The 15,985-nt window shown below is 46.5% G+C and overlaps 1 long non-coding RNA gene across 1 annotated transcript; it reads left to right on the top strand.

The window, feature by feature from the left end:
• Positions 1-11,242: 11,242 nt before the first annotated feature.
• Positions 11,243-13,051, top strand: LOC118989765 (uncharacterized). The gene is made up of 3 exons (XR_005067082.1): positions 11,243-11,432; positions 11,506-11,597; positions 12,711-13,051. It is a non-coding gene; the product is annotated as an uncharacterized LOC118989765 (long non-coding RNA).
• Positions 13,052-15,985: the final 2,934 nt, after the last annotated feature.

Genomic DNA, 15,985 nt, shown 5'->3' with positions numbered 1-15,985 from the left:
AATGAAATTAGATACGTGCGTTGATATAGTCGTCTCCTCTTGACCACCTGTCAGGCAAGCTTTCCTTGAAGAGCCCACCCCCCTTCCTTCTCTGGCACATCCTCGTGTTTCATTTTCTTCCTAGCACTTTCTACCAACCACACTTTCTTCTTTGTGTGCTCATCTTTTTATTTTGTCAGAATGCCTCTGCAAACCACAGGCAAGCTGTCTGCCTCATTCCTGGGTAGATCCCAGGACCTGGACAGGGGCTGGCACTGAGGAGTTATGAGGAACCAGGAATCCCACATGAGGGACAGACTGGTCGGAAGCTCAGCGCAGATGAGGCTGGTCCCGTGGCAAAAGCCCAGCCCCGAGGCGCACACGGCGGCGGCTCTTGGGGCAGTGTCCACAAAAGACACTTTTTACTCATTTCCCGTCAGAGAGACGGAGTCCAGAAGGCTGGCCACACTCTCCCCTCTGACCCTGTTGTCACCCACGGCTCAGAATATTTTGCATAGGTGCGTGGTGAGGCTGACCAGGTCTGAGCACATCTCTCCTTCCCCTCGAGCCCTCAAGGAAGGAAGTCCGCCTGTGGGTACCTCCCTGCAGCCCCTCTGCCACGAGGTCTATTCAAAACCCTTGCTCTGAAAAAGCTCCAAGTCCCCACGTGGGTAACACCTTGCGGCCTCCTGGCCCTGCTCCTGAGCCCTCTTCCCAGAAGGTCCTTCCCAACTCGTCTCTGCTTAGCAGAATCTTGTCTTTCCTTGAAGGTACAAATAAAAACGACACTCCTACCACGAAGGCCTCCTAAGTCCCTCATCCAAACCTGTCACCCCCTCCTGCGGTTTCCCCCAAGCCTCAGGCAGGTGGGCTGTTCCCTGTTGACCTCCCAGCAGTGCCAGTTCCTGGAACTCGAAGAGCCTGCCCGAAGGCACAGTTCTCTCTGCAGTCTGAGCACCTAAAGTGAAACCCAACCAATTCTTAGGACATAACCCGTTTTAACTTTGTGCCAGAGAACAGAGGTGAAACAACACAGACATTCAGAAGCAATACTCCAAACTACCAAGAAGGAGAAAGACTTAGGAATGAAGTAAATGTGGTTTTGAAGCGCAACTCTGCTACTCACAGGTTTGTAACCTCGGGCTGTTCCTTGACCTTCTCCGAGCTTCATTTTCCTCAGGTCTAAAATGGGCCAATAAGACCTGATTTACAGGAATGAGGCGAGATTAAAGGATAGAACATGTAATAGGAGCTGCTTAGCAAAGGAGGCAACGCATAGTAAACACTCCGCAGAAACTATTTCTTTAGTTTATTATGTGAAAGAAAGAATGGATAAGTAAATGAGTACATATGAAAAAATAGTAATATTGATATTTACTGTTAAATCAGGTTCATAATTGGGCCATGTAAGGATTAAACTTTCAGCATCACTCCCAGATGCCCCAGCCCAGTTCCAGCTGGTGAAGATAACCCACCTTCAGAAGGATCGACTCAAACCACCAGAAGAAGAGATGGTGTCTGCTGCCCTGCACAGAGCTACTGTCCCCAGAGGTGATACTGCAATTCCTCTGAACTTTCAGATTAAAAACGAATCTTCTGAACTCCTACCCAGACAAACTTGACATGTCAAGATCATCCTGACTCTCAAGGAAAGCAAAAAATGGGACTGTGACACCCTGTGCCAACTCCAATCTGTTTCCTGCCAGAGCCAGGTGCAAGGTCAAGGAACAATAAAGAAAAGCATCACCCGAAAGCAGCCTCCCTCAGTATCTCTGGAGACCCAACCAGGCCATCTGCTCCAGGGAGTGTGCGTTTTGGTTCATTTTGTGCCACCTGCTTTCTCCCTCATACATTCTCCCGATCTCGGGTGAGTCCCGGGGAATTAGCTCCTCTGCAAAGGAGGACCGCAGAAAAGTGGGAAGCCAATTAAAGGGCCCTACATCTGCCCAGACCTTCTTACTACCAACCCAAGAGTTGGCCTGATTGACCCAGGGTGTGAAGCACTGGGCTGCTTTCTGTAAAGTCAAAGCGCCTGACCCACACGGATAAACTCGATGCCATGGTTTCAGAACCCCCCTCGGCTGTGAAATTTGTGACATGTCACCATGTTTACTTTGTACTCATCATGCAATTCTGACCCAATCTTCTCTGGAATCCTTCCCTGGGGGAGGGAGGCGTCACCCTGGGGCTCCTACAGCAAAGGCCAGCTGTAAACCTTTGGAGGGTCCGGCCGCTGTTATTTTCAGAGGCCCCCTGCATGCTTGATTAAAGTAAAGTGTAGCCACATCCCACAGTAGCTGTCTTGTTTTACTTAACAAAATGTAAGGACTGTAAAACTAATTCTGAATTGGTTTTGGTATAAATTACTGACTTATTTCCTTTGTGGTTTAAGCTATATACATGTTATGTTTTAAAATATAAAAATATAGTATAAATATACATATTACACACATGTGTGGCATATATGTATGTTGAGTTGCAGCAGGCCAGCTGACATGTGAAATTTCACCAACATTGAACTTTGCATTTATTCATTTTTACTTTGCAGTTTTCTTTTTGCCCTTTGGAGTTGCCTTCCCTCCCCCCCCCCACCCCAGCTATCTGACATTTGCTTTTTAGCCCACAAAAACCCACAAGCCTCAGACTCTCCACTTTGAGTGACTACTGGATAAATTAGGTCAGACAACAGCCCCTGCTACCTAGAACGCTGGAGAAAAATAGACCTTCCTGAAGGCCCCCCATTGGGCGCACATCTCTTGGGACAGAGCTCCCCGGTATTTGTGCCTCCCCGGCACTTGTACAACATCTCTACATGCAGGGACTGCCATACAGTGGGGACCTCAGGAATGTCCCCACTATGTTCTCTACCAGACATCATTTCTGGTTTTCACCAGATGAGAAGCTGCTAGAACAATACGGCTACCTGTATTGCTACTTGCCTATTTTCTCCTTCAGCAAAAACTTCATCCAACTCATAAATGCCACTTCATGGTAGACTTCAAATGTTCCTTTAAATAGGGCTGAAGGTCACAGTGGAATTTCAAACTTAGAATGTTATTTTCTAGGACTGTAGCTCAGCCATGAAATTTTGCTCCAGGCACACTTCAACATGCTAGGTCTGAGCTGAAAGATAAAGGTTTTCTGCATTGACTTCACTTTAAAACCAGAAGCCTTTTTATATTCTTGTTTTGCACATAAACTCTGGGAAGAGACTGTTCCCTCACAAGATTCTCTTTCAAACAGAATAGTCTAGGATGTTCAATCTATTCCCCTTTTTCTTGAGAAGAAAACTGACTTTGTTGAAGAACTATTATGTCTAAGGTTCTGTGCTCTGTGCTGTCCGTGTGTGTGTTCTGCTTCTTAACCTTGTAAGAACCTTGAAAATAGTAGATAGCATTGTTCCCATCTTGCAGATAAGAAAGCTGGGGGCAACAAAGATTAAAAACCTTGATGAGAATCAAACACCAAAGACATGTATCGCCAAAATTTGAAATACATTCTCTCCACTACTCCATGATTATGAAAAGTTGCCTTAAGAACTGATTAGAGAAAACATGTGATTCAACGGAAACATATTCTGTGTATTGTACCTGCTGGTGGTGAGGGGTCTGGGAGAATTTTCCCATCAAGAAAATTAGACTCAAGTGCACCGAGTCTACTGGAGATACAAGCAGGAACACTGGTTTTCTGTTCTCACTGACCATCCCAAAGGACACTGACTCTTTGTTTAGGTTCTCACAGGCCCCTGCCATTCATTCTCTGGTGCTTTTCTACTCAATTTAAATGTAAATTTAAATGTAATAGTCCTGTTGGGGGTCTTTAATGATGACAATCTGCTTTCCTGCCTAAGTTCCAAATCAAAAGAAAAATAAAACAGAGAAGGCAGGGAGATGGGTTAGTTTGACCATGCTTCAACTAATATTAGAGAATCTAGTTATAACCAATGGCATTTGGACCTCCTAACACTGAATCCTAGAACTGACCAGCCATGCAGCTCTGAGCCAGAGCGAATCTGATTCCGGAAGAGCTGTACTGAACACGTGTCTACCAGACAGCCCCTAAGAGGAAGAGAAGCTTCTATTCATGGTCAGTTCTCCCTCTAACCGCTCAAACGAGGTGAGTTACTCTTCTCTGGGAAGGAGGTCAGCAGTAATACAGTAATAGATGTTTCTCTACATGGATTAAAAACACCGAGAGTGGCTCACAGTAATATCTAGTAACTTTTTCTGGATACAACTTGTGTGCTAGGTAGTGTTTTAAGCCCATTATATTTTTTAACCCAGTTAGTTCTCATCACAACTCTATCGGGTCAAGACTATTCCTAACTTCCATTTTAAAATGGTGAAAAAACTGAGGCCCAGAAAGGCTGGTGAGCTTGCCTGGAGTCACTCTGCCAATGAGAGATGAAGTCAGGATTTGAACCCAAGAAGTCAGGTTCCAGAAGCACACATCTTAACCACCAAACTATGATGAATTCAAAATCTACTAGGAATCGAATCTGCTCTTCCCTAACACCTCCCTTTCTAAAGTTCGACTCTGTGCTCTCCTCGAGGCAAGGCACAAGCCCTAGCTCCCGAAGGTCTTGCTGATAGCAGAGCTCCTGTGGGCCCCTCCTCCATTGGTCCTGAGGGCTTTGGATCAGTCTTCACCTTTAAGCCTGCTCCTTGGCAGCCTGAACATTGTAGCCTTTGTTCAGGCATGGACAGAAACCAAGGGAAGCAAGGGTGAAGCCTCTGAGACATAAAGTCTGATTTGTTCTGACCATTATTCGAAAACTTCGTGTGAATGAAATGATGTGGAGGGAAAAAATGGCAAAAAGTACAATCTGATTTGTATCTTACAAGTTACCCAGCACTCAGTTATCCACCATCTCAGGGTCTGATTAGGAATGCCTGTTCTGCTCTCTGTTGGGCACTGTTCTGCATCCTGGGGAGACATTGCTAAACAAAAAACAAACAAACAAACATATGAGCAAGCGAACAAAACCTCCCTGCTCTCGGGGACCATATTATTGCCTAGTCAGTCGGCCCAACTGCTGTTCTGTAATCACACAAGTATGCCACGGACGCAAGATTAAGCGCTCAAAGGAAAACAGGAATGTGTTGTGTGAACAAAGGTCAGAGGAAGCAATCCTTTCCCAGAACACAAGATGTCAAGAAAGCCTTCCCTAAGGAGCCCTTTAGCTACTAATTGAAGTATGGGTGGTTACTCTCTGGTTTAAGACTGGTTAGAGAAGGGTCACATTCCAGGTAGAGGAGAATGAATGCGTGAAGTCTTCGAGACAGGAGGCAGCATGGAACGACAGGCAGCTGCCATGGCTGGTGCCCGGGAGAGATGGCATTGGAAGAGGCTGGAAAGGTTGAGTAGGGCATGCGAGGGAACTTGGGGCCGATTCTGAGAGCAACAGGAGGCCTTGCTTCATTTGTAATCCATTCACTGATTAATCCACTCAACCCACATTTTTTGCAAAATCCACAAGGTGCCAGGATCCACGCTGAGTTCCATGGACACTACAAAGGTGATGAGACAGTCGACTGAGGGAAGGAGAGAGCATGAGGAATAACTGTAATATATTGTATTGTGGGGAGACAGGCTTGTCTCAGGTACCACAAGAACACAAAATGGGATTTTAGCTGTGCTACTAAAGAAAAAAATGACAGGTTAAAGGAACACAACCAACTAGTCCCAGCAGAGGGAAGGCCATGTGTCCCAAAGAGCAGGGTGGGCCAGGAAACCCCATTGTGAGTGGGTAAAGCAAAGGACTATGAGTGACCTACCAGGTAGATGGGAATTAGAAGGGGAAAGGCCTCACATACCATTCTGATACGTTCCAAGTTTATCCCATTGTATTAGTTTGTTTACACTAACAAAATACTGTAGACTGGATGGCTTAACCAACAGAAATTGCTGGTATCTTTGTATCTGCTCTCTACACCTGCTGGCCGTTCGCCCAGCCAGGTCACTTTATCGGAGACACCTTTTGGGGCCAACGCTTTCAGGGTCTACCCTCTGGGCGTTGAAGTGCAGGAAAGAGCAGCATTAGGCAAACAGATAGGGGAGAGGACCCCTCCAGGGTCCTGCCTAAATTCAGCTCTGACAGACATGAGAGCACCTTTGACCTGGAAAGAAAACATATAACTGACTAGAGCCCATGGTCAGGAGAGCGGGTGGGCCAGTGACACCGAGGGCCCATAGTCTTTGGCCTGGCTGTGTGCTGGAATAATCTCGGGAGGTCTTCTAAAAATACTGTGGCTTGGGCTCCAGTCCTGAGCAACACAATCAAAATCCCTGAGGGTGGCCCCATCTGTCAACAGTACTTTTGAAGCCTTCCCGAGTGATTAGTGTGTCACTGAAGGTAAGAACCAATAATGTGCCTACCTGACTCTTTCCCGTGAGGGGACAGAGGCCCAGAGGAGCCATCCTCCCAGAGAAGTGGCAATTGCCGCCAGTCTCGAATCATAACTTCAGCTCGCTATGGTGCCACCAACCTCAAAATCAATAAATGATGAAAAAAATTAAAAAACTTGAATGTGAAAATTAGGGGAACCAAACAGACGGTTGGAAGAAAATGTATTTTGCAAATGTCACTATTTGGTGCTGATGGCGTTGTGTTCTCTTTATCTGCTGGTTTTACGGGCCATCCTGTCAGCTCCTCAGACCGGGATTGGTTCAAAAGCAGAGCCATGGCTCGCTCACGTCTGCAGCTTTGCTCCCGGAAAGGCCTGGCCCAGGGTTACAAGGTTGCATTTTGTGTCCCCCGAAAAGATACGCCCAAGTCCTATCCCGTGGTACATGAGAATGGGACCTTATTTGGAAATCTTGGCTCTTTACAGATGTGATCGAGTCTGCAGTGAAGGAGCCCACAAAGTTGTCAACATTCACTGAGGGCCCACCGTGCACCAGGAGTGGGGGCTTTACATTCGTGATCTCATCTCATCCTTAAGATGACCCTAGGAAGTGGACATCTTTATCCCCACTTACGGCAAGGAAATAACAACCCAAATCTTAAACCCAAATGAATGTCCTCTATGGGCAATGTTCTCTTCTAACGTGTGTCTGTGTGTGTACTAATTTGCCCCTTCGATGCTCATAACAACAATTGGAGGGGTCACAGCATCGTTCCTGTTTTGCGCACAAGGAAACTGAGGCATAAAACATTAAGTGACGTGCCCATATCACCGAGCTGGTGAATAACAGAGTGGAAAGGTGAATCCGGAAAGTTGGTCCCCAGAGACCATCTCTCAAATGAAGGAGGACGAAGTTCTTTACCCTGCCTACGTGGGGATTCAACAGGATTCCACCCAAGTCTGGGTCTTCCATCACCCTGCAGTCATCCCTGGCCCCTTCTGAGGTCTGGCTGGACCTGAGGCCCTAGGGCAGCTAGTGGCATTTCTAGAGGCTTTCTTGGACCTGTTGAGCTGAGCAGAGTAACACTGACAGATCCTGCCGGGCTGCGGACCAGCCGAGTCCAGTTGGAACTACACTGGGGATTAAGAGAAAAGAACATGATTTTGTTTCTGCCTGGCCCCTGGCCAGGATACTGAGATTAGCAGAATCACTGCCAGATGGGTTATTACTGAATCTCGGTGCATTCCAATTACCAGCCTCTAAAAGCCCAGTTCCCGTTCCCAGCTCAGAACAACTCGCAGCAAATGTCACCCTTGCTCTGAGAATGCTTGCCTGGCAGGTCACTTCGATTTCCGAGCTGGCACATTAGCATGGTGGGCACTTTCTTCCTTCTCTCCTGGCCCTCTCTCTTTCTATTTCCATTGAGCTGAGCTCTGGAAAATGAGCGGCTGCTCCCAACCCTGCCCGTAGCCCCAAACCCCCCAGCGCCACACAATGAATAAGCAACAACGGCCTCCCTATCAGCAGCCCCGCTGTGCGGCTGGCAGGACCAGGGCACCTCTGCAGTGGACTCACACCCCAGCTCCCGCCACCGCCGCTGGCCACCTCCCCAGTGTGCCAGCTGGGGCTTTTCACTAATGTCAAAGCATAGCATCTCTTTATGAGGCAGAGCCCCGCCCAGTCTGCAGGCTGCCTGGGTCCTGAGAAAGTCTTTCTTCTCCTCTGGCACCAAGCCCGCACCACTGCATTCGGGGGCCCTCAGACACTGGGCCCTGAGCTTGCAAAGAGGGACGACTCCTTTTTCTTTCATTTCAGCAAACACTTAGGATATATCCAATAGTGCTGCTGCTTGGAGCTCTGGGTGAAGGGACATCAATGGAACGTCTGCATTCCTGCCCTTAAGGTACCCAGGACCTGGGAAAGGAAAGGTAAGACAGGGAGGGAAAGGGAGTCCATGGAGAAAGACAGACAATACAAGACAGCCTGAAGCGTGCTTAAATAAAAAAAAATAACAATGAGAACCATATCTACTACATGGGACAGTAAAGCCCCGTGCTGCAGATGGTGTGGGGGTGGTAAAAATCCAGTCTGCCACCTATTTTTATAAATAAAGTTTTATTGGAGCACGACCACGCCTATCTGTTTGCATATTGTCCATGGCCATTTTCACCCCACAGTGGCAATGCTGAAAGACCAGAAGTCCTGCAGGCCTGTTTTTTTTTGTTTTTTGTTTTTTGTTTTTTTACCCTTGGCTCTTTATAGAAGAATGTTTCCAGCTTCAATCTATGTGAGTACTTAACGTGCTTAATTCCATTTAATTATCACAACTCTTACCCCATAAGTATTATTAACTCCATTTTGGAGATGGAGGCAAGGTTACATAAAAATAAAAAGAAGTATCCGAATTTGACCCAAAGGCACTGCTTTTCCTTTATCCCTGTGAGCGTGGTGAGCAACTTCTAAATTAGCAGAAGATTTGGGTTGACGACCAGGAGTTGGAGAAAACATACCAGTGAGGAGGAAGGAGGTGGCAGGGGTGAAGGCTGCCACTGCAGAGGCGCCCTTGAGAGAGAGAGAGAATTGCAGAGCCACAAGGGGCCTTCAAGATCAAGCTTACAGAGCCCTGTGTCTTAATCAGCTCAGGCTGTTTTAACAAAATGCCATAGACTTGTGGCTTGAACAGCAGACATTTACTCTCACATTTCTGATGGAGGGAAAACTCAAGATCAAGGTGGCATATTTGGTTCCTGGTAAAAGCCCTCCTCCTGGTTTATAGATGGCTGTCTGCTCACCCTGTCCTCACTCACATACTGGAGAGAGAGAGAGAGCGCTCTACTCTCTTTTCCTTTCCTTCCTTATGAGAATACCAATCCTGTTTTGAAGGCTCCACCTTTATGACCTCATCTAAGCCTAATTACTACAAAAAGTCCACCTCCAAATACCATTCTGTTGGGGGGGGGGTAGGGCTTCAACATACAAATTTTGAGGGAACATAAACATTCAGTCTATATAATAGAGGAGGAGACTGGAGACCAGAGAATCAAACCAATGCACCCCAACTCACACAGTAATAAAGGACAAGCTGTAAGCAGAAATTCCCCGGGGCCTTTGCGGAGTCTGGCCCTTCCTGGAACAAGTATGCCTCCCTGACAGACCCCTGTGTTTACTGTGGGCTGATTGCAGCCCCTGGAACCACTGAAGCCAGAGAGCCTTCACGCTGTTTGAAGTCCTGATCAAGCCAGTGGCAAACTTGGTGTTTGTTTTAACTGCACGCCCTCATGTGACTGTAGTTTCTGTTTGACCAGGTGTAAAGAAAGGACACAGGGCTGGCAATCAGCCGACCTGGCATCCTGTTTGTCACTGGCTCCACGTGTGACCTTGGATGAGTCACTGAAGCATTCTGGCCCCAACCTCCAACTGCACAAAATGTGTGGACCTGGACACAACACTTTCAGCTCAAATTGTTCATGTTGAATAAGACTGATTAACACAGAAATCATCTGGGAACCTGACGACAACACTCCAGTTGACTGACTGGCTGGCCTCCCTTCTCAGTTGGACTTGGTCTCACCAAATCAAGAATGGATTATTTGAATCTGAGAGGCATAAAATATAATTCAGGCATTTACTCCATGAAAAATATTAATGGAGCTTAATTTTGGCCAGGAGTTGCACTTCACGCCGGGACACAGTTGTGAACAAACAGAGAAAGAAGCAGACAGTGCAAATGGTGTGAGAAATGCCACCCACCAGATGCAGCCGAGAGCCTGTGGCTGCAGCCACCCCTGGTTCAGCACCTGACCACGCCTAGTTACCCGTGTAGCCCTAGACAGGCCACTTATCTTCCCTGAGGCGATGTCATCATCTGCAAAACAGAGATTAAAATGGTACCTGTCTCAGGGTTGCTGTGGAGGCAGAGTTGAGTTTATTCTTGTCAAGTTCTTCGAACTGAGCCTGCACGGAGGAACCACTCCTTTGTCAGCTATGATGATGATGATGGAGATGTACTGGGGGACAACAGAGAAAAAAGAAAAGGTACTTTTGTGATCCAGGGCAGGGGTGGGGGCTGTAAGCAGTGAGAACTTCTCAGGGAAGTGACATCGAAATCGAGGCCCACAGGATGGGCGGGGCATGAGAAGTCTCCCGGGCAGTGGGAATTAATTGGGTGTGCAAAAGCCCGAAGACAGGGTGAATGGGGGTTTGGGGGAGGCCACAGGAGGAGTGCTGACAGTGAGGCTGGGGAAACAAGCCCAGGATTGGTAAGGAAAGCCTACAGTCACCCCCTGCCCATGCCCACTGTGGAGCTAGCAGTGTGCAACCCACCACACCGCTGCTCTGTTTAGTTGTGTGGAAAGCTCTGGGGAATTCTGTCCCTGTCTTCAGGGCCAGGTCAGCCCTGGGGGCTGAGACTAGGGCTGGAGTTTGGTCAAGCAGGATTTGGGCCAGAAGCTGCCAGGACTAGAAGAGTTCATGGTGAGTGCTGACTGTGTGCAATCAGGCTCAGCCAGGAAAGCCAAGGGCGGCTGTAATATCAAAAGAGCTGGAGGAGCTAGAGCTGAAAACCAAGCCAAGATGGCCAGAGGCTAGTCAAGGAGACATAGAAACGAATGGGAGAGAGAGAGATCAGAACACAGAAGAAGCAACAGGGTTCGGCACAAATACGTAAAGAAGGCCCCAAGGCCAGCAGCCTGATCCTAGGGGCCTGATCCTATGGTGTGAGGGTGGACCAGCCTGGACTGGGTGCCAAAGGTCTAGATGAACGCCAGACACCCATGCAACTAACAGGCTGAGAGATGAGGGGTAGTCTCCACGAGGTGGGCGGAGGTAAGGTCTCTACTAGGCTCATATCTGTGCTCCAGCACTGCCCCCCTCACCCCCCGGTTGCAATGTAAGGCGTTCATGGGAACCTTTACACCGTCATCACCCCAGGGTGTTTGGGAGGAAGGTGTGAGGAGAAACACTACTTACAACAGCCTCTGCTCGGAAGCCCAAAAGCCTGCCACCGTGCCTCCATCTCATTCCCATGCAAGTGAGGACAATAGTGCTGCCTGGTTATTTTCGATGAAGATCACATGAATTAATATAGGCAAAGTGCTCAAAATGGAGTAAGTATATTATTACTTAATTTGGTTTCACTTAACTTATTTATTTAAAAAAATATTAAAGTTTCCATTCTAGGCTCCAGGTTGGCTGCTCAGAATTTAGAGAAAGAAGACATGATCCCTGCACTCAGAGAGCTTGACCAGCCGCTGGTCCACTGGGGAAGCCAGGTGAGCACGTGGGTGAGGACAAGGCAGGGTGACAGGGGCTGTGGCAGAAAGAGGCCAAGGGTGCTGTGGGGGCCCCTCTGACACAGGGGAAGGGAGACTAGGCTGGGGACAGAAATGTAGGTGGCAAATTCCGAATGATATGCTCTGATCACTCACACGTCTTGGGACAGCCCAGGGAGGAAAGAGGAACAAATGGCATCGAAAACAAGAACCGTGAAAGTCGGGAGGTGACAGCGACCTGAGAGACCGTGGACCTGCCTGTCACCGACATTTTGGCTGCCTGTTAGAGAAGACCTGTTCTCCTCTATTAAAGAGAAAAAGATGCTGATACTCAGCACTTTTATGGCTCAGAATAAATATGTATTTCAGAGAGTTCCCAACAAGTTGTGACCAAGTCTCTTTTCCTTCCTGATATTCAGGCTCCTGGGTTTTTATTGTCCCCAATCGATTTATAGAGGCAATAAAAATAAATATGAGAGGCAATGGATTTGTTCTGTGTGAAAAAGAAGGCATCAGCGAGTTCCAAATACATCCAGGGCTTTTATTTCTACTTAGACTTTAATGTTTTGAAAGTTAAATATATTAAGTGTTAGGACAACTATAATTCTTAGAATGGAAGTAGTTACCAGAATAATTCAAGGCTCTCTAATATCCATTTTTCTTGATTTTCTGCCAGTTTCGGGTAACTGTGACAATTTGACCCAAATTGCACGATTAGAAATTTGCTTTTCATCTGCTCCCAAAAAGGCATCTGAGTGCCAATGAATAAGTGTTTCTTCTGACGACATATACCCAAGTAGTGTGAGGTCAAACGACGGCTTTTGTCTGACTTTAAAACTACACATGCTTTTAGTAAGAAAATTTGAAAGATAAACTTTAAGAGGAATGGCATAACCCAGGCTTCCCTGCGGCAACCAGTTACTTAAGGGTATTTCCTTTCTGATGCCTTGTTTTGATGCAAATTTACTGTCTATTCACGTTTTAAGTCGTTAGGAATAAGCTGGTTATATGTATTTGTATTCAAATTTTTCACTTAATGTAATACATTTCTGAGGATGCCATTATACATGGTCCCCACTTGTCTGACGATTGTCCTACATCATCTTCCCACAGGGAAACTCAGAGTGTTTGCTGAAAAGGTAAGGAAAACCAATCTTAAAGCTATACTCAGAAGGACTGGGCTCTGAGGTGGGGACGCCTTGAAGCCACAGCCCAGACTGAACTGGAAAAAGCAGCAGGACCAGCCTGGGCAGCAGTCACAGGAGAGGAGGCACGGTGGTTTGAAAACAAAGCAGAGCACTCAGGCCTACGGTTCCTGGGAGCCAGCGCATCAGATCCTCTGAGAGTACCTTCACCGGCTTGCCATCCTCGTCCAGCCTGGCAGGAGGGACTGGTATTTCCTCTTCTGTGGAGGATGCTGATGAGACAGCTGGTGCTCCCCCACTGCGCTGGAAATGAGGGGGGCCCTACACCTAAAACCTAGCAAACACTCTCCATTAATTGACCAAGGCAGGACTTGGCAAACATCTTCTCTTAAGGACCAGAGAATAAGTATTTAAGGCTTTGACAGCCATTTGCGGTCAATGTCACAAATTTGTCTTTGTCTAAAGACCATTTAAAAAGGACAAAAAGAAAAAAAAACCTTCTTAACAGAATATATAAAACTAGGTCACAGCCCAGAGAGAGTGTGGACCTTTGGATGGGGGTTTCTTTCCTATTTATTAAAAAGTAAAATAAAATAAATAGAGATCTTGAGAATTGTTCTAAAGTTGCTGAGACATGTTACAAAACTAGTCCAATTGTAACTCACATCCTGAGAAATAACCGGATAGAGTTAAGTGCTCTGTGATGGCACCTCCAGTTCCCACGGGAGCAAAAGTGGGTGGCCAGGAGTTCTGAAACCACGGGCGTCAAAATGTCCTCTATGTTTCGGGGAGTTCACAGTTCTCATAAGGTTAAAAAGGCCACTCTTCCACAATCAGAAAAGGCTACTGTTGCCTTCGACAAGTGGCTTTTCACACTGATGAGCTACAAGAAAAGAATTCTGGAAAGAACCATGGCTTGATCAATAGTCATCCTTACCAAAAGCACAAACCATAATGGTGGACACATTCTTTTGACTTGGAGAATTCTGAGTTGAGTTGAACTGAGACTTTTACCCAATGGTCACTGGCAGTGAGAGACTGGCATACAGATAGCGGATGGCCAGACCATCCATAAAGATAGAACCCTGACTCACGATCAGCAGTCACCAGCCCAGGAAGTCAACTCCTTATCAGCAGGAATCGGTCCTGGAAGCCAGTTGCTATTTCTAAGTCATACTTGTTGGAAGTTAGACTGCTATCTCCAGTAACATTCCAGAACAACCAAAATATAGCCCCTAGAATAATCAGCCCAAAATGGCCAGGGTTTGACTAGTTACCGACAGCTTCCCTAATTTTTGTCCCTGCTTCCAATTTAGCACCAACCAGAATAACTCAGGGACTCCTCCTCAATTTGAGACACTAAAGTTACAAATGAGGAAAGTAAGGTACAGAGATTTTTAATCCAACATTCCTTCCATGATGTTACATTGCCTTCCTGAAGGTGGGGCCATTTCACACGAGGCTGGGCTGAGGTGCCCTCTCTGTGAAATGGAGCACAGAACCTCATGAGTCAGCTGGGTGCCATTTGTTTTATTAAATACGTATATGTGTCTGCATTACAGTGAATATAGAGACATATACAATACGATCAGATAAATTAGTTGAAGAGGCCCATATACAGAGAATTTGGAAATCATATAATAAAATGCACAAAGAATATAAGATAGCCTTTCCAAAGTACCTTCCAAAGAATGTTAATAACTGCTCAGTGAAAAAAGAGACTTCTATATCAAAAGCACTCAGAAATCAAAATCCCAGCAAGTCATTTTGTGAATATTGACACACTGATTCTAAAGTTTATATGGAATGGCAAAAGATTCAGAATAACCAGCCCAATATTGCAGTGGAAGAACAAAGTTGGAGGGTGGGTGTGACCCAGCTTCATGAACATCTCTTCTGTTTTGTCGTCCTAGCACACAAATGCCATCCAATAAATATTTATTTCATGAATGATAACTCTTATCAAGCAAATAGAATGGGTGAAGAAATGTTAGCCATCAAATGATAAAAGTTATTTTATTAACATGTTGGCCTTTTATAAACACACTGCCACCACAGAACTGAACATGATTCCATGAAATGAGACATTACTGTACCTTGGAATTCTCTCCACAGGACGAACTGAGCTAGAATCCCAGTGCCTGAATACTAACTTGAACATGGTAGTGTTCTGACATCTGTTAGACATCTCTCCAAACTGGCCACTGGATTCACCCTTTAGATGTGACTATAGTGAAACACCCTTCTTGGTCCACTCTGCTTTCTGCTGTGAGACCAAGGAGGCCAAAACGGACCTCAGAACGTGCCTCAAAGACACCAGTCTGCCAGGGGAACCTTCTTCACTTGCCCTCTCACATCTTCCAGGTAATAGATTGAACTCTTAGCATTTCAGAGAGAAAGGGCAGTGGTTTATCATGCGATACAGTTACATTTTAAAAAATTCTTCTGATAGTTCTCTACGGACCTGTCTTCATGAATAAAACAGATTCTTTATTAGGTTAAAGAGGAAACCAACCATCTCCCCACATTGTACTGAGTGCGCCTATTTCTCCTCTCCGTGTGGTCAGCATAGAAACACCTTGGCACGTGTGGGCTACACGGTCAAGGTTCAACACACCCTGACTCTAGGCAACACTTTGACATTCCCAATGTCCACCACCTGGGCTGGGTGGATCCCCTAGTCAAAGCTAAGAAAAGAGTGAGTGGTTCACATGGACTTGGAGTTTGCTCTTGTCTTTCATTCTTGGCCTGCCCTTGAGACATCCTAGTAGCTGTGAGGTCACTTTCCAGTCGTGCGTGTTAAAAACAGACTCTGGCACTTGGGGGAGGATGAACGCTAATGGTAATAATGTCTCATGATGACTGAATACTCACCATATGCCAGGCACTCTAGTCAATGAGTGTGATCTCATCAACTTTTATAGCCACCCATCATGGGCGACCTCAAGCTACTAAAGACTTAGCAACTAGCTCAGAAAATTCCTGGAAATGTTACAGTCAGTTTCCTTCACCCCCTTGCCCCCTAAGCTGCCTTGCTAGCCAGCTCCAGCCGGCCCCTGGAAGCACGTGACCCTCTACATGCCCTCCAGCGATGCCCTTCCTCGGTGTCTGCGTCCCAGGCTCTCAGGAACATGTTTAAGCTTCTAACTTATGATTGCCCCAGTTCCCTCCATATGCTCCTCAGACCTGGGGCTGGTTTCTACTTCACACACTTAACATTTCTGTGACCTCACTGATTCCATT

The sequence above is a fragment of the Sturnira hondurensis genome, unplaced genomic scaffold (genome assembly GCF_014824575.4).
Source record: "Sturnira hondurensis isolate 20B ecotype Veracruz unplaced genomic scaffold, ASM1482457v3 Scaffold0000780, whole genome shotgun sequence".
Lineage (NCBI taxonomy): Eukaryota > Metazoa > Chordata > Mammalia > Chiroptera > Phyllostomidae > Sturnira > Sturnira hondurensis.
The sequence above is the reverse complement of the archived record's forward strand: the minus strand, read 5'-3'. Positions and strand labels throughout refer to the sequence as shown.